General features: G+C 40.7%; 1 protein-coding gene across 1 annotated transcript in view; it reads left to right on the plus strand.

Moving 5' to 3' along the window:
* The first annotated feature begins 254 nt into the window (after window positions 1–254).
* Gda (guanine deaminase) overlaps window positions 255–19307 on the plus strand; it is a 53797-nt gene continuing 34744 nt past the window's right edge. The window contains exons 1-2 of the mRNA XM_035441930.1: window positions 255–317; window positions 16251–16339. The gene's annotated coding sequence lies outside the window, so the exon portion shown is untranslated. The remainder of the gene's footprint in view (window positions 318–16250; window positions 16340–19307) is intronic.

A 19307-nucleotide genomic window follows, 5' to 3' on the forward strand; every position in this document is an offset into this window, starting at 1 on the left:
TTTATTCCTGTAAGGACATACTAAATATTAAGAGAGCAGCCCTTTCCCAGAACTTTTTCAGGAAGTTTAAACACAATTGTCTGGCACATACTAAAGGTTAGATCTAGAAAAGCATGGAAACAAGATAGAAGGCCATGTCCAGAGCCAGGGTACACTGAGGACAGCACCTAGCACATCCTTCCAACAGATTGGATTCTATCGCTATATTCTGATATCCAAACAAGAACAAACGTAAGTTCTAAATTGAGTGTATATGTTTGTTGCAGGACACATGAAATCACATCCAAGAACAACCCAGGAAACAAAATTCACCTCAGGTAAAAGGCCCTCTGCCTTTTTCCCCTGGAGCCTGTCTCACAGTTCCCTGCAGCATTGTTCGCTGTGGGACATTCAATGCTCTTTGTTATCCTTCTCCATGCTCACCTCACTCATCATCTCCCAGAGACACCCCACTGTCCTTTCTTAGAGCTTTCATATGTCACTCAGCCCGTGATGCCAATCTGATGCATACAGAAGTGCCTCCATGCGTTAGCCTCAATTTCAAATATTTATGAGAATTTCATTTCCTCAGCCAGAAAATAAACCTTCAAGATGACTTCTGCTACATTTGCTTCAACTTTCTCAGTTTGATGGGCATATGTTGTAACTGAAATAATTCCCGATTCCTTGATGTGCTGCTTTTCTGGGAACAGTAAGAATCCCTCCAAGAGCATGTTTATCATCCTTCCATCCAATCTTGGCATTTCTGCTCGCAGGCTCTAGATGTGATGATGATTTAAGTGTTACCCTGTCACACGCAGGTGTGACTTCTCCACAGAACAACCTGGAAAACAATCTGTAATTCTGTTTGACTGTGTGTGCTGGTCCATGTCCCCTCCTTAGCTGTCTAGTTGAAATGCCTTTGTGTAACCTTACCCTGGCATATATGTGGTAACTCTCAAGAGGGTGTTAAAAGGGCTGGAGAGATGATGGCTCAACAAATAAGAACGCTTGCTGCCAAGCATTAGGCTAAGCTTGGGATTCCTGTTGAAGAGAGGGAGAAAGGATTGTAGAAGCCAGAGGGGTCAAGGACATCCCAAGAAAACCCACAGAAACAACTAACCTGAACACATAGGATCTCACAGACTCTGAACCAACAACCAGGGAGCCTACATGGGACTGACCTAGGCTGTCTACTTATATGTGACAGTAGTGTAGCTTGGTCTACTTGTGGGATGCCTAAGAGTGGGAGCAGGGGCTTCCCTAATACTTTGATTGGCTCTTGGAACCTGTTTCTCCTACTGGGTAGCCTTGCCCAAACTTGATACAAGGGCAGTGCTTAGTCTTACTGCAACGTGATCCGCCATGCTTTGCTGACACCCATGGGAGGCCTGCCCCTTTCTGAACAGAAATAGAGAAGGAATGGATTGAGGTGGGGTGGAGGAGAAATTAGGGGAGGGGATAGGAGGACAGGAAGTAGGGAAAACTGCAGTCAGTAAAAAAGCAAAGTCTATTCTGCGGCCTTGAGAGATGGCTCAATGGTTAATCGTACTGGCCGCTCTTCCAGAAGACATGGGTTCAATTCCTAGCACCCACATAGGCAGTTCACAGTCATCTGTAAAGCCAGTCCCAGTGGATCTTGTGCCCTCTTTCTGGCCTTCTGGGGTACTACATGCATGTGATGCACAGATATACATGACCTCGAAACACATACAAATTTTAAAAATAGATTCTTTTATAAATGGAGTCATGATCTTACTTAATTTGTCTGCTCTGAAGGCGTGCTCCCTAGATAGCCAGCGCTATTTCTTTGTATGTTGCTGTTGACTTCGTAAGCAAGATCCATAGATCACATTGGAATATGTTTCCTCATGTGACTTAAAGACTGTGTGGAAACCACAGGCACAATGCCTTTGGAGTTCTGCTGAGAAGAAAAAAAACAGGACCACATTTAGCTTTTCTGCTGTCTCTTGACTTCTCAGATGGAGTCACCAGGTAAAAATGAGCTAGAATAAAATGCTTGCTTTTTCTTCCAGAGGACTTGGGAATGGCCTTGTGATTAGCGTGACAGGTACCCACATAGTCAGTGCTTGGCTGCAGCTGGTGGCACTGCTGGGAGTTGGTGGAACCTTTCCAAGGTTGGATCTAGTGGCAGAGCGCTAGGTTACTGGGGGTTGACTATTGAAGAGGACAATGGAACTCTGCCACCACCTTTGTTTTCCCAGCCAGCTTTCCCAACTGTCCTAGTTATGGTTACTATTACTGTGATGAAACACCATGACCAAAGAATTTGGGAATGGAAAGGTTTATTCAGCTTATGCATCCCCATTACAGTTCATCGTCAAAGGACGTCAGGACAGGAACTCGAGCAGGGCAGGAACCTGGAGCCAGGAACTGACACAGAGACCATGGAGGAATGCTGCTTACTGGCTTGTTCTTCATGACTTAGCCTGCTTTCTTACAGCACCCAGGACCATCAGCCCAGGGATGGTACCACCCATAGAGGGCTGGGCTCTCCCCATCAATCACTAATCAAGAAAATTCCCTACAGGCCTTCCTATAGCCAGATATTATGGTGGCATTTTTTCACTTGAGGCTCCCTCCTCTCTGATGACTCTAGCCTGTGTCATGTTGACATAAAACTAGCCAGTACACTGACCATGATGGAAAGCTTGCAATAGTCCCAAAAGTTATTGAGCTAGTGACCACAGCAACTCCATAGACAGGAAGGACCCTTGTACCATAACTAGGAGGGAGTGCCCTCTGTTAATCTCCACAGCTGTGTCCCAAGCAGGTTGAAAAGAGAAAAATGTCAAACAGGGTGACAACAAGACATATTTTCATTTAAGATTGAGGACTAGACAGCAAAGATCATTTTTGGTATCTGTGAGAAAAATGCATTGGGTTTGCCTAGTGAATGCTGTGTGTGCATGTGTGTACGTGTACTAATGTGCCGAGCTCCTAATTAGCTTGGAGATCTTGGGATGGGATATTTATACACAGTGGTTTGGAGGTAGGATGCTGGTTGATGGGTATGACCCAAGAGGATGCAGGTGGTACCTGGAGATGTGAGGGTTACATGTGAAAGACCAGAAGAACAATCAAGCTAAGTTGCTGCCTTTTTACCCAAACCCTTTTTCTCAGTACCCAATAACAGGGTTTTTTTTTGTCCAGTTGTATATAAAGGAGAGTTTATAAGTTAAATGATACGGAACAATCTCTCGGCTTACAAGGCGGGATGGCTGAGCTCAAGAAGGGATTGTGTTTCTCAGAGGATTATGTGAGCACAACTTGGCCACATCTTACACACTGGTGAAATGGGCACCAGAACAGCCATTTTAATTGGGTCTCTCTGCCTTTCCCTTTGTTTGAGTTTTAGGAATAATTTGCTATTGTGAGAAAATCAGCAAGATCGTCAAATCCGTAGTTAGGTGTTGAGTGTTGAGGGCTTACTGTGTGCTGGACTGTGACAGGTGACAGGGTTATAATGACAAAGACACACTGTCTCCCCTCCTATGAGTCCCTATGAGTTGCACATGGCTGATAATGACATAGACTATCTGTGATAGACACTTCAATGGTGAAGTAAGGCAGCATATATGAAAATATTTTGCTCACCTCAAACATTTTAATTAAAAATTATTAAGAATTCTGTTGATTAGGGGACTGGAGACCACATTTTTAAACAAATTAAAAAATGCTATAGAATAAATAGGGCTGTAATTAAGACCTTCATGATGCCTTCCTTAAAATGATATAGATGTAATTGGGATATATATAGTGTATATATACAAATGTATGATTTATATTATTCATACTTTATACATAATTTTAACATTCATACTGATACATTATAATGATGAATATGATCATCTTGGGTCTTATTCATTTTTAATTTTGATCCTTAAAGCAACTTAAAGTGGTTCACTGCACATGTATAGGGCCCCCGAATATCTCATTCCTACCTGCTTATTGTCTTTAACAGACAGAGGTGGCCCACTAAGAACAAAGGAGATGCCAGGGATATGGAGTAGAGGAAGCTAGTCCTGGCAGGGTTATTTTGCTAGAACCTCACAGATGAGGTGGCATCTGAGTTAGGACTTGCAGCCAGACCAAAGTTAGGTAGGAAATAGCATTCTGAGGCTGGGAGAGCATCAGCAAAGAGTTGAGGCAATGTGCGGTTCCTTCTTGGGAGGACAGGTGGTCAGACAGCAGAATGGGAGAAGGTCAGAGCCCATGAAAGCCTACAAAAGTGACCAAGCCTTGTTATCCTTCAGTGTTCTCCATTCCTGACGTTTTCTTCAGTCTAATCTAGTGTTTTCTAATTCATTAACAACGTAGGTGATGATATCCATATTATGCCTGCCTCATACTTCTAGCTTATCAATTTTGATTCTCTAAGCACTCTACTGTTGTTACCATAATGTCTAACTTTGTGGAGGCAGTTTGAAATCCACTTTCTAAAACTCCTTTGATGTGTAGGCTTGCTGGTCTCAAATATTCCTTTAGAATTTCTTTAGTTAGTTTGCTCAGGCAAGGTCTTCATATATAGTTCTAGCTGGCCAGGAGCTTACTATGTAGCCCAAAATGGCCTTGAATTTGTGATTCTCCTGCCTGTGTCTCTTCAGTGCTGAAGTGGCAGGCACTTGCCTTTCCTCAACCTCAGATCTGCCTCCCTTATTTTCTAAAAAAAAGTCTTTATTATGCTCTTGTCCTTGAAAAGTAGTTCTGCTGGAGAGAGAAATCTAAGAGGACCATTATTTTCCTCATGACATTTTGAAAATCATTGCCAGCTGTTCTTGAACTTCTATTGTTGCCTGTGAGACGACATGTCCATTTTTTTGCCTTCCTTTCTATAGTTCATTCTGCTAAGTAAAATGAACAGTGTTTATTCTGCTTTCTGTGGTCTTGGGTTGGTGTTTTACATTGGTTCTGACAAACTTGGCCATTTTCTCTCCTGATTCTGCCTTCCTTATACCCCATCCATTTTCCTTGGGGACTTAAGTTAGATAAGGATAGGGCTGGTGACTCGATGCTCTGACTGAGCCTCTTTCATTTCTTCCCACCTCACCTCACTCATCTAAACAGTAGATCAGCCCTAAGTCTGAAGCGTTACTTTAGCCTTTCTCTTATGGAGCACATCTTGTTTATAGCTCACATTCACCTCTGCACAGGTGACTCCTGTCTCCAGACCTGGCTGTCCCAGAGCTGTAGGCTGTGGTCACACATGCTGCTGCCTAGCTCTACTCCACATGCCATCATCCTGGTGATCCCACAGCCCACTTTCTTTTCCTTCCTTGGCGCTGACCTGTCTTTGTTTTCATTCAAAGACTGACGTCTTTTCTTCTCTCTCTGTTCTTTACACTGACTGTTGCATCTGACCATGCAAATGGTCAACAAAGGGCTTGTCCCAAAGCTTCCCACTTAACTGACCTCGTAATCATTCTTTTCACATGGGACTCTTGTTTGAATCTAAGAAGTGTGCCCATCGTTTTGACCCCGTCTCTCAAAAATGCCCTCTACAAAGTTCAATCTTGAGAATTGTGCAACCAAGTCACAGAAACTCTTCCAAAACATCTCATAATGTTAAACCTTAAAAGTAAGTTTAAGATTCTGTGTTTAAGTTGGAAAAAAACTGGCTCAGCAGTTAAGAGCACTGGCTGGTCTTCCAGAGGGTGAGGGTTCAATTCCCAGCACCAACATGGCAGCTCAAAACTGTCTGTAACTCTGGTTCCAAGGAATCCAGCAGCCTCTTCTGGTAAACACTGTATGCATGTGGTAAAACACTCACACACAATACAAAAATACCAAAATAAACATCTATAAAATGATTTTGTGTTAGTCTGAATTCATAGCTATCCTGAAATGCATGTACCCATAGGCAATAGGTTGGTAATGCCAAGTAGAGAATAAATTCTAAGCACTTTAGTGTTACATTTCAAAATCTTCCAGAGCCAAAGCCTATCACAGTTCATTTCTCTGCTGTTGAGACTGCATCAGGCCTTGAGAGTGTGACAAGACTAGAAATAAGCATTTCATACTTATGAATGTTCTACTTATGAATAAAATATTTGTGAAGATGGGAAATAATAAAATTGAGTACATGAAAAATCAAAAGTTCTGAATCATGTGATACCCGCCATGCATGAGCACTGTCCTAAGAACTTTACATGTGTTGTCTCATTTCACTCTCATATGTTCACAAATATTTCCAGTTTCTAGAGAAGAAAACAGGCATAGAAGGACTGGGGAGATGACTCAGTCCATTTGAACAAATACTCTACAAGCCATGAGGTCTTGAGTTTGAATCCCTAATACCTACTATCAAGCCCCGCCCCCATCTTACCTTCCACCAGTTCTCAGCAATACCATCATATCATGAACCCAACAAGGGCTTAATCATTCATCAGGCCAGAGACCCATCATCTGTATATCTTTAAAAATATCCTCACAGACACACAGATGTATGCTTCATTAATCTAACAGATACTCCTTAATCCAATCAACTTTACAATGAAGTTGGGCCTCACAGGTGCCTTGGGAAAAAGAAAACTACATAAGATATCAAGGCAAATGTCAAATATATGGACATGAAGTCCCTAGGGGAAGACTGGTCAGGATTTATGCGTGTATGTGTGAGTACATGCCTTGTGTGTGTGTGGGTGCTCACAGAGGCCAGAAGAGGGTGTTGAATCTCCTTGGAGCCAGAGTTACAGGTGGCTGTGAGCCACCTGACAGGGATTCTGAGAACTGAACCTGGGTCTTCTGGAAGAACAGCAAGTGTTTGTTCAGAACTGCTGAGGCATCTTTCCAAACCCCTAGACTTCTAAGTCTGAGTTGGGTAGATGGTGCCATACTGCACAAAATGACACTTTTAACATGTAGTGGAAAGGAATCCAGCCCTTGTTTCAGTGACTTTGGACAGCTGGAAGAAGAACCTGTTGAAGATGTGTCTCCTGCTGGAAGGAATTTTAGATCCTGTTTGTGAGGTCTGCTTTAATCTTTTGTAGAAGATTTGAACGAAGGGTGAAGGCCGAGTGGGAGGAATTAATTATAGATTCCTCCACAGAACACCACTGGATAATCACCGGTCTTTTATCAATAGGAGCTGGTTTTGGAAATTGTGGTTTGAGTCTATTAAATGGAGGGGGAGGACAGACAGACAGACACACACACAGAGGTAGGTACACACACGTGCAACACACAATTTATTTCAAACTGCTGCAAAACTGTTAAACTAGTATTCATTTGTATACTATAACTTAAAACATTTGAAGCATTGAAAATTAAATTTTCTTGTAGAAACAAACCACAAGTTCTACAATGAATGGCTTGAATAGTGCTACAATTTTCTTGCTGTGTAACTTACAGATAAAGCATCTTTTCATCTCCCTAGCAAATTGTCACCCTACTTTAGAAGACCATGTCAGGCGGTCTTACAACATGATGTCCTGTGATTTTCAATACTTTTCCAGCTATTTCTGAGATAGTTATAAAACATCTCCAAAATAGATCTCTGAAAATTCCTTTAATGTGTGTGTGTGTTTGTGTGTATGTATGTATGTATGTATGTATGTATGTATGTATGTATGTATATGCACATGCTTGTAAAGGCCAGAAAAGAATAATTTTAGGTATTGTTCCTTGGGTACTGTCCCCCTTGTTTTTTTTCTTCTTTTTTTTTTAAACAGCCCCCACCCACCTCCACACCTTATGAAGTAGGCCGTTATTTAACCTGAGAGGCCCACAGATCTGCCTGCCTCTGTGTCCCCAGTGTTGGAGTTATAAGTTTGTGCAACCAATCCTGGCTTTGGGGAATTGAATTCAGGTCTTAAAAACACTTTACTTACTGAACTGTCTCCCCAGTCCCAAGTTCAAGGTCTTTGCTCTTAGCAGTTTCTTATATCATTTAACAATACATCTGTGTTTTATAAAATGTCAAAGTAGAATTTTATTTATATCCTGTTTAGTGCCCTCCTATTAGACTTAACTTAAAGCTGTCCTAAAGACTGGATTGTGCTATTTATGAAACAAAATGCCCTTTCCCAACTGGAACTCCTTTTATATTGTAGCCATTTTCAGGAATATGGTGTGGTATATGCTCCTACAGACCTGCAGGAATCTGTGACCATACTTACCTCACCTGATGGTCCTTTGAGTAGGAAGTGGCAGTGTGTATAGCTGGAGGTAGTAGGCTATTATCATATTTTAATAAATAATAAATGCAAAGTGTGAGGGATTGCTTGTGTTAACAGAGTCAGTAGAGAAGAGAATCTCCAATCTGATGTAAATTCAGTATGATTTTTACCTTCTCAAACTCTAAAATGAGGTCTCTACAGGGAAGTAAAAAGGAATTTCCACATATTTATCCTTTCCTGAGTTGTTAGACTAGACTAGTATTAGAACTTACCTTCCTGTAGGGTCTGTATTAGTTTCAAGGCGGCTCTGACAAAGTACCACACATGGAGTGGTTTAAATAACAGAAAGCTATTGCTGTCTAGGAAGTCCAAGTCCAAGAAGTCAGCAGCTAGAGTCATTCCTTCTGAGGATGCATAGCAAGGGTGTTCTCTGAGCTTCCTCCTTGCTTGGAGAAGGCTGGCTTCTCTCTGTGTCTTCCATTTCATCTTGCTTCCACATGTCTCTGCATCCAAAAGGACACCAGTCGTATTAAAACAAGGTTCACCCCAATGACCTTATTTTAACTTGATTATCACTGTAAATACCTTGTGTAATGATAACTCTTTCCTCCAAGCTGCCTGAGCCCCACTGCCACGTGGGTGCCCAAAATAACACACAGAGACTTATATTATTTATAATGCTGCTGGCCAATAACTAACTAGGATTTCTTATCTGCTATCTCTGTCTTAAGTATTGAAAGACCCTCTAGGTGAGGAGTCTCCCCAATCCGGCTGGTCACCCAAGAACTCAAAGTCCAGTTCAATTGATGCAATGAGCAAGAGGCTTTAATGAACGGAAAGTGTTTGTACAAAGGGGCCCTCTCAGCACGCAGGCTAGAGAGAAGCCCCATTCCCCAGGCACAGGCGTTTTTTTAGAGGCAAAACCCACAAGCTTTGGCAGGGAGGGTTGTGACTCTCCAGGCCCATCCATTGGGCAAATAGACCAGACCTCAGAATGTGCTAATCAATCTTGCCTAAGACAGAGGTCTTTGTTTTTCAAGGACTTACTTATCACTTTTTGACTCATGGTCAGTTAGTTCCCTTAATGGGTTCCTCTGGGGAGTGCAGCCATCTGGAAATTCTTGGTGCTCTAGCTATCTTATGGCCTTGTAGGGGAGATTCCAGGAACTGAGTCATGGGACCTTGGTCAGCAAGTCTCTGGGTCAGGAGCAATTCTTCCTGCAAGGGGGTGGGGTAGGTGGGTAGGTAGCAGAGCCGCATCTGTTTCCTTGCTAATTTTTAAATCTTTCAGTATCAACCATAATTATTAATCTATATATTTTATAAAGACTTATCTGATTGAGGACTCTGGCAGCATGCGTCCTCTCTTGTCGGGCTCACATGGCAGCTCCAGAGAAGAGAGCAGGAGGAAGAGGAAGAGAGCAATTTCCTGCTTGTCCCTGCTTATATTCTGAGTCTGCCTGGTATGTCACTTCCTGCCTGGATCACAAGACTTCTCTTTACTACATTTCGAGAATCCTCCTTGACTCCTAGTCCCAACTATCTTGCTTCCCTGTTGGCCAGCAGTACTTTATTTATCAACCAATAAGACAAACATATACGCACAAGGACTTCCCCCATCAATCTTGTTGTTAAACAAGGTGTCACATTCCTTACTTGGGAGTTTAGGGCTTCCACATAAGATTTGGAAAGAAGGCACTACCAAAATTCAACCTATAATGGAGCTGTAAGGCAAATTTCATCTCTTAAAAAAATGATCATAAGAGCAGTTATAGAAGGGGATCTTTTATCCAAGCCCGATTTCCCACCAAGGTCCTTGTGTCTTGTGTGTTCTACTGTTGTGGTCAGTTTATGTCACCATTTAGCTTTCAAGTGACAGACTGGGTGCTTTTCCTAGCTCACTGTCAGCTGCAACTTTCTGAATAGTCTCTGGAGATATTTTTTTGGTTGGGGGGAGGCAGCTGCTGGATTTATTCACTTGTTTAATGATTTCAGGATTCAAATGTATCATTTAACTTGGTGTCTGACATTTGTGGTGAATTTTGCTCAGTGCTCAGTGCTAATTTGATGCCTTCTGAGCAGTTTCCTTCTTCCATAGTTGGTTAAGGCGTCAAGGGATTCCAAATGCAGGGAACAAAAGTTAGGGTGGTAACATTCTGTATGTCAAAGCAGTTTGCAGTATGGAAAGTGCATCCCAGTAATCAGCACCATCCCACCTTCTTGGAAAACCAAAGGGCAGAACATGGCCTGACTTTAGATGGCTGGTGCCAGAATGCTGTAGATGTTGGAGCTTGTCTGTCACTCTGCTTCCTCACTGTGTATATCCCACCTGTGTGTTTTTCTTTCTGGTCATATGGCCATATGGATATTGCATAGATGGATCAATGTGTGTATATAGTAAGAAACAAATCTCGAGCTTTTTTTTTTTTAAGAGAAAATAGTATTATGTTAAATATAGAAAATTTGCTTATGCGCATAGATTTATAATATTGGTAAATTTATTTGATTTTTCTTTCTTTTTTTGGTTTAGTTTTTCAAGACAGGGTTTCTCTCTATAGCCTTGACTGTCCTGGAACTTGCTCTGTAGACCAGGTTGGCCTTGAACTCACAAAGATCCACCTGCCTCTGATTTTCCAGTGCTGGCATTAAAGGTATGCACCTCCATTGCCCAGCTTATTTGATCTTTTTTAAAGTGAGTATTTTTTCAATTAATAGAAGAAAGAACACTTTCTGTTTGTGTTGGGTGCAATGACTAAATACGGAAGCCGCTCTCCTTCATCTGAGGTTCTCCCATTGTACCTGCCCATCTCTTGTATCCTATGTAACCACTTGTATCCTATGATTTTTCTGTAATGTTATTATTTATCTTTATATATTCACTTTATAGATTTATATTTCTATGTAGCATATTGTTTAATTTTAAAGTAAAAAAATTCTTAAACTGCTAGAGATTTATAAAAATATAAGCTCTCATATGTTTTCCTAGGTTTAACATTTTGCTAACTTTATATTTCCCCTACTATCTCCGGTACTCTTTAATACAGTTTCTCATGTTGTGGTGACCCCCAGCCATAAAATTATTTTATTGCTACTTCATAACTATAATTTTGCTACTGTTATTAATAATAATGTAAATATTTGCTATGCACCCTTGTGGGGGTATTGATCCCCCAAGTTGAGCACCAGGACTCTAGAGAGATGTATCTACCCACATAAGTTATGCTTCTCTGAGCTGAGAGTAAGTTATAGATAGACATGATTATGATGATTAGAGAGTCTCTGCCCAGGTTGGGGGCTGGACTTCTGATGGCCTGGATGGCCTCTGGTTCAGCAGGGATTGCTGCCAAGTTTGGGGCTGGCATTCTGGCTATCTGTATGACCTCTGATCTGGCCGGGGTCCTCTGGGGTTCAGGATGCTGGCCTGGCTTCTGGTGAGGCAGGAGTCTTCTGCCAGAGGTGTGGGCTAGGATATGGTGACAAGGAGAGGAGAAGTGGTTGGGGTTATGCTGGGCAGGTGCAGGCAGGGTGTGGGGACAGAGTTACCTTGGGTTCAGGGAGCTGGCTTCTGGTGGGGAAGGAGGCTTCCGCCAGACATGTGTGGGGGAAATATTCTATCACCTCTGGTTTATATGACCAGACATGCAATCAACAGGAAAAACCTCTAGGCAGACGGATTGTACAGCAAATACTTCTGTTTGCTCTGTACCTGGGGTGGTCACACAGCCTGTTCCACTCTCTTACTCACAAAAAGAATATTGGATCAGAACAACTAAGCCCTTCGTAGTATTCTTTGGTGCTGTTTGGTACCTTTAACCCCACTCTGCCTTGATAGGCTAATCTTTGTTTTTCAGACCAATGTCATGTTTTCCATTCATCAGTTTGACGTGAATTGCACTAACATAGCAGGGTGTGTCTCTGCCAGGAGCCTCAGAAATCTCTGAAGTGAATACCTTTGTTCTGGTCTTCTATCCCATGACAGTGACCTGAGTAGGTCTACATGACAAGTACAGATAGCAGCTACCCCCTTTTGCTGTGTAGCTGAGCTGTTTCACAATTGTCCAGAAGTTTACTCTACTCCATGGCAACAAGCATTTTGCCCAAATTTCCCATCTGGTGTTGAAGCCTGTATCTTGCAGAGACTTGTGTCATATGCTGACAGTCATCATCTGCCTTTGGCTTTAGTATTTCTGACATTATCATGCTGCTCATCCTAAACAGTCATCATTTCACAGAAGAGGCGCTTGGGCTGGTTTGCTTAGCAGAAGGAACTTCAGTTCCCCATTTGGAAAACTAAGGATTTGGCTGGCTGAGAAAGCCCCTGCCAGCTGGAACTGTCTATGGTTTTAGGCAACTTTGTTTTTAATGATTTGTGTATGTGATTGACAGCTTGCTTAGATGGAGACCCTGGCCTGTAAGGAGGAAGGCCTGAGGGCCATGCTAGGCACTTGAGTTAGCAAACAAGTGAATGGCATCATGAGCCCAGACTGTCTAGGGGTGAGGAGGCCATTTAACCATGAAGAATGTATCAACTGCATTTTTCATCAGATTTTTAGAGATTTCCCAAAAATAAATCTGAAGGTTGGACATGGCTTATAACTCCTAATTATTTTTGGTCTGGATTTCTCACACTGTTTTCTCGGGCCTGTGGTGGGTCTCCACTGGCATGTTTGGTGTTTCTGAACATACCAAACACATCCTGTGTTGAGTTTCTGATGCTCTCAGAATATTCTAGTTACTCTCCCCAACCTTCTTGGAAAAAAAAATCCATGCTTAAATAGCATCTCTCTGAGAGACCATCACATATAACTTTTAGTCCATTCAACATTCATTTTCCATTACAACATTCTGTATCAAATGTCATAGGTGTTATATTTACTACAAATCAATTGCTCCCAATCCCTGTGATAATGCTACATAACAAACAGTCCACAGACAGTATTGGATGAACAAGTATGCAAATAAGAGCAAGAAAAAAAATGAAACACTTGGCTTGTGAATTAAAGTTCCCCAACCTAATGCTCCAATATCATTGAGAGTAGGCCTTTGTCTGTAGTGCCTCTTGTGGCTTTTCACTTCCTCACTTCTGTTCCTGTCACTGCCCCTTCCATCTCTTATCATCTACCTTGGATATTTATCAAGTACCAATTCCTTTCTATTACTGTCAGATTCTGACATTTCTATGAGACCTTTTCTGCCCACACCACTCTTTCTTCCTCTGGTGTAGTGGGGGATGCGCCTCAGCATGCTCCTCCTTCTCCGTGTCCATCTTACTCCTCATCTATCTGGTGTACTTTTACTCCCCAGCCAGAGACTTTGCATCTGGAGACTAGACTTTAGTATCAGGGGTTTGTAATTTTACATTTTCCTAGGCATTGTGAGTAGAATTATCTTTATAATGAGAAGAAGAAAGGGAAACCACTATCAATTTTTTTCTATAAAGAGACAACTACTGTCCCCCAAAGGATGTCAGAGTTTGATGATCCCTCTCGGAAGGCCTCACTATCCTTGGGCAGTGGGTGGGCGGTGGGGAGCATGGGAGGATGGGAGAGAGAGAGAATGGAGGATTGATAGGATTGTTTCTAAAATAAAAAATATATGCAAGCAAAAAGAGACAACTACTATTAATACATACATAATCCCTCCAATATATATGTTCATGTATATACCCATCCCTGTACCCATTCCATATTATCAAAAATGTCATTATACATGCATGGTACCTAGTAACTTGGATTTTTTACAAAGATACTTTAACACTATATAAAGGATAATTTTCCATTCAGTCAATCTGTCTTCATTGCTTTAGTCATTATTCTGTTTAGTCCTTTCTAATCTTGAGACTATAGTTTTTCACTATGTGTGGTGTATACTTTGAGGATAGTTTGAGTGAAAGCTTTGGAGATAGGGTAGATATAGAATCAGTGTTGTGAATGACTAAACTATGAGTTGCCTGGAGAAATACTCTTCACACTCAAAAGAAAACCTCACGTCTTCCTAAAAGAATTTTAAAAAGCAGTATAAGGTTTCAAACTTTTAAAGCTAGTGCTATATATGACTTGTTAAATGTAAATATATTCAGAGCCAATTATTTCTAGAAATTTTAAAATATGCACTCCTTCAAATTAAACCGTGATAGTAATCTTTATAGTGTTCTGGATTGTGGAAGGGGCAGTATGGCAACATGTGCCCTTAATCTCAGCACATGGAAGGCAGAGACAGGCAGATCTCTATGAATTCAAGGTTAGCTTAATCAACATAGCAATTGTGGACCTGTCAGGGTGACATAGTCAGACCCAAATATGAACTTTCTCCTTTTAAATGGTCTGAAATGTCATACTGCCCCCTTTCCCTATTGAGTTATGAATCCTGGTCTAATCCCTTAGACAGTTTTAGTCTAACATAGTATATTTTCTTCTTGGAAGTCTCATTGGACATTTGTTGTTATACCATTCATGGGCATAAATTGAAACATTTAAAACTTCCCAGAAACATGAGGAAGTTAAAAAATGTCTATTACATGTATCAATAGGTAATTTATTATATGTAAATAAAAAGCTATTTCCTACCATTACATAATGGGTCAATGAGTATTACTGGTTATGGGCACTAAGTAGAGCAGCATAATTTTTCTTATTGTCCACTTTCATATATATCAGTGTTGAAAGCAATTTTCATATAAGTCAAACGAATGTGGATAGAACAGTTTTAAGCAACATTGACCAATTTTTTACACTTTAAAATTATTTAAAGTAAGTATTAATTGTCAGTTACTTTTAATATTCTATTAGGTGACAAGCGATTAGTTCATCTGACATTCAGTTGGTTCTGTTGGCAGGAAAGGCCATAGTACTAGAGAAAATATCACAAGGTGTCAGGTATAGGGGTTATGTATTATGTAATATGTTATTTCATAAGGCTTTATACCCATCCAGGGTGTGTTTATCATAGAAAAAAGTTGTTGATCATTAGCTTTCCACAGGGGTAGCAAAATGGCCTCAAGTTTCCCCATTTCATTTACATCTCTCCAGAATAAACTGTCCATTTTTATTTTGCTCCAAAACATTTATTCCTAATATATTTCAAATATGTTTATTGAAGTGTTTTCCTACTTATTTCTGATGTTTATAATAGAACACTTCTGAAAAAGCATTGCTAAGTTCTAATTTTATGTTTTTTTTAGGTATAGGTTCTGAGTGTTGATTCCTCCTTTTTAAATGTTTATTGATTCAGGTATAATCTTTATAATCATCTAATTATTTTAACTTAGGAATTACTTCTGATCAATATCCCAATTTTAAGGCATGTCTCAATGAACAAAGAAACCAATGTTTCCTTTTCAGTTACACAATTATTTTTTTCTTGAGGTGTATCACCTTAATTCTCACTTCATTAAGTAGATAATTTTTAATTTTCTAATGGGTTTTCAAATTTTATTTTTTACTGAAACACTTTTTTCTCACAATATTGCATCTAAAATGAAAACAGGAAGTGCTTTGAGATCTGGCTCGGCGGTAGAGCACTTGCCTATCAAGTCATGCTGTATCACCACAAAACAAAGCAAGCAAAGAAACCAAACCGACAGGGGCTATTTCCTGCATTCTAATCTCATGACTTCCTATCTTATCTTGTTGAGCAATCTACTTACACAGAAAACAGCCACAGTACACTTGATCACTTACTGTGTTCCAGACATATGCTAAATTCATTACTAGAATTGTCATATTTAGTCTCCACAGTAGCCTTGTAAAGTGAGAGTGTTTCCCCACAACAGGCTAACAGCAATCTTATTAGGTTGAAGTTGGGTGGTTTTGCACAACAGTCCTTCCTTTAGTCACATTAATGAAGGAGAAATGATGCTCCTGTCCCATTCGTGTGACTGTACAGAAGAACACCTTTGAAATCTCAGGTCTACATTTTTGCAGATGTTGTATACACTTTACCTTTATGGATGATCAAATGCAAACTATTGCCACTTTTGTTTTGCTACCAAACTCAATCCCATTTGGTACCAAATATCTTTTGAAATTCACTCAGCATCACAACAGTCTCCTTTGAAAACATTTGTGTGTTTAGTGTCAACAAATGGTTACGATTTGGTAATATCTGATTCTCTTCTTTTTTTCTCTCTTAAAGATAGTGTTTTTAGAAGAATCATCTCAGCAGGAAAAACTGGCCAAAGAGTGGTGCTTCAAACCATGTGAGATCAGAGAGCTGAGCCACCAGTAAGTCTCTGCCAATGCCTTCCAATTTGCTGGGAGCCAGTACCAACGTTCAAGTGATGAGAAGTGTGCCTTGAGAGATGGAGCAGGCTTTCTAATTTAAGCAGTTGGCTATCAGTGGGGAAGATGGGTGAGAGGAAAGCAATCTGAAGAACAGAAACTTTGAGGACAAGAGGCTGCTGTCATTCCTTTATTAAACATCTGTTGGGTATTTTGTGTGAAGTATTAAAATCTTGACAAGTCTTTACCCCCATATAAGCACATGGGAGGGTGGGGACAAAACAGGGAAACCATCAAGGAACAGACTGAGAAACAACCATTCTAATGGCATGCTTAGCGAAGACCTGTGTCCAGAATGCATTTGAGTTGACATTTTAATGGTCTTTACAATTTGTATAAAATGTATTTTCTGTGCTGGGCTGTCTCCATAGTCTGGCTGATTTCTTTTGTACAAATGAAAGCACTTGTTATAAGCTCAAATACTTTTATCTAATTTCAGAAGGCTATTTTTCCAAATCAAATAAAAGTGGCACCACCATTTTTATTCTGAAAATATGTTTAAAACTTGGGAAGTGACTTTAGGATGAAGTAATGAAAAATTCATTTAACTAGTGATGGTATTCAAACTGGGTGACGTGGGCCTTAGCCTGCAGTCAGCTGTTCTGGTTGTGTGGCTTCTTTTGGTGTTTGCCATTTATTTAGACCATGAGTGGAAGGGTGGAAAGTGCCAGCACATGCCTGTAATCCCAACACTTGGCGGAGGACTGCAGGTTCAAGACTAGTCTGTGTTACATATTGAGACTACACCTCAAAAAGGAAATGAGAAGTGGCGGGGTCGGGGGGGGGGTGTCGGGGATGAGTGGGATATGAAACTGTGGTTGTAGGTTAGTGATAGAAGACATGCTTATTATGTATAAAGTTCTTGGGTTTTATTCCCAGTAGTACAAAAAAAAGTTAAATATGTGACAGATTTCGATGATTCCCCATGGAAGGCCTCACCCTCCCTGGGGAGTAGATGGGGGCATCGGTGGGGGGCATGGGAGAATGGGAGGGAGAGGGAACTGAGATTTATATGTAAAGTGAAATTGTTTCTAAATTAAGTAAAAATATATTAAAAAGTTAAAAATAAAGAAATAGAAAAGATGGGTAGGTGTTTTGATTACTGTGTATAGGGATGTATAGTGTTCTTCTTGATTTTTATAAGGTTAAACTACTATTTCAGGTTTAAAACGTGAAGTTGATGTTCTAAGGGAATTATGCTTACTAACATAGGATGGAAAAGGCTGAAAAGTGATGAGAGGAGAGCTACTTCATTTCTGTCTGGTGCAGCCAGTGGGCCACCTTTTTTGCTGTGTCTGAAGTTGGCTCCTGATAGGTACTATCCAGCTCCAAGTCATTTTATGAATAGTGAACAGACTTTTCACCTTAGCAAGGGCATTGACAAATTACAAGTCTGTAACCATCCCCAAGCTGCATCTTTCTGTCTGTAAGATGAGGTGGTACACTTGAGGGCTTTCTTCCACCTGCTTCTCCCACACTATACACTCTCGAATCTTTATCTCAGCAAACCCCATACTCATCCCTTAAGTATGTGGACTTTGCTAATGTCACAGCCCAGTGCTTGCTGTATTGGGTAAAAGCCACTCAGGCCGCAGAGGGTCCTTCCTAGCCCATCTTCTTCTCTTGAAGGCTGCACCCTCAAATACCTCCTTTCCTCTTGCCTCTTTTTTTACTGATAGCACACACCGGTTTCCCTTGCATAAAAGAGAACAAAACAAAACGAAGTCTCATGTACTCTTCCCATCCTCATATTTTGCTATGAAATATGCCCAATTCTCTATCACCCACATCTGGAGCACAGCACTTCTCAGCACCTTGGACAGAACTAACACAGCTTGAGTAAATTCCTTAGATGTCGAATGCCCTGGGCTCACAGCATTAGAGATACTACAGTTTCTCTGAGGCTTTGTATATCTTGCCTTCAGATTTATTTTTGTCACTGGTCACTCCACTGCCTCCTTTGTCATTCTCTCTGATATCTCTGTGTCCTGGGTCCCCACTATTTTCTTGACAGTTTGGCCGATGGCAGTCACCATCACCTTCTCTTCCTCTGTCCTTACGTGGGTGCTGTTGCTCAAGATTTAGCTTTCTTTCTATAGAAATTCCTGGCATCAGCAGCTTGTAGACAAGCTCCTCAACCGTGAACCCTGTGCTTAACTCTTGTGTGACTTTCCCCACATCTTCAGTAAATTCTCAGACAGTTAGAGGCCACTAGCTAGGGACTAGATACGGTTTTGAATGTGTCCTTGAAAGGTTCATATGCTGGAAGTTGGACCCAGTGTGAAGATGTTGAGAACTGGTGGGACTTTTGAGAGGTGGGACCTGGCTGGAGGTGATTGATGGTGATCTTGCAAAGAGAGGGAGTTTTGTGAGAGTGTATTCTATTAAAGTGGGTCTACCCCATACAGTAGGCTTATTCTGTATGTAGCTGGTTATTTTTATAGTTCTCTGTGTGTTGTCTGTAAAAAAAAAAGTGTACTTTTTGCCTAGATCATGCACATACATCTTTAGAAGTATGAGATTAAGAAACCTCTTTTTAAAGCAAAGTATCTAACCTTAGGTTGTTTGTTACAGAAATAGGAAATAGTCTATAGCATCATACTTTAACATTTAGCTTAAGCTGACACTTTAAGAACCTGCAAACCTGATTCTCCAACCAGGTTCTTTGTACTTTGTATGTTCACCCTCATGTGTTCAAGCTATCTCTCTGACTCATAACATTTGCCCCTAGGGACTGATAAAATATTAAATTCTTCCTATCATATTTGTCATTTGCCTTTCTGTTTCCATTACCATGATATCCATTCAGAAACTTTGTGTGTGCTGTAGGAGTCTCCTAACTCATGTTTTTTTTCTTTTTTGTGTGTGTTTGTAGGTTTTTTTGTGTTTTCTTGTTTGTGTGTAAGGATGT

Source organism: Cricetulus griseus, chromosome 3 (assembly GCF_003668045.3).
Source record: "Cricetulus griseus strain 17A/GY chromosome 3, alternate assembly CriGri-PICRH-1.0, whole genome shotgun sequence".
Lineage (NCBI taxonomy): Eukaryota > Metazoa > Chordata > Mammalia > Rodentia > Cricetidae > Cricetulus > Cricetulus griseus.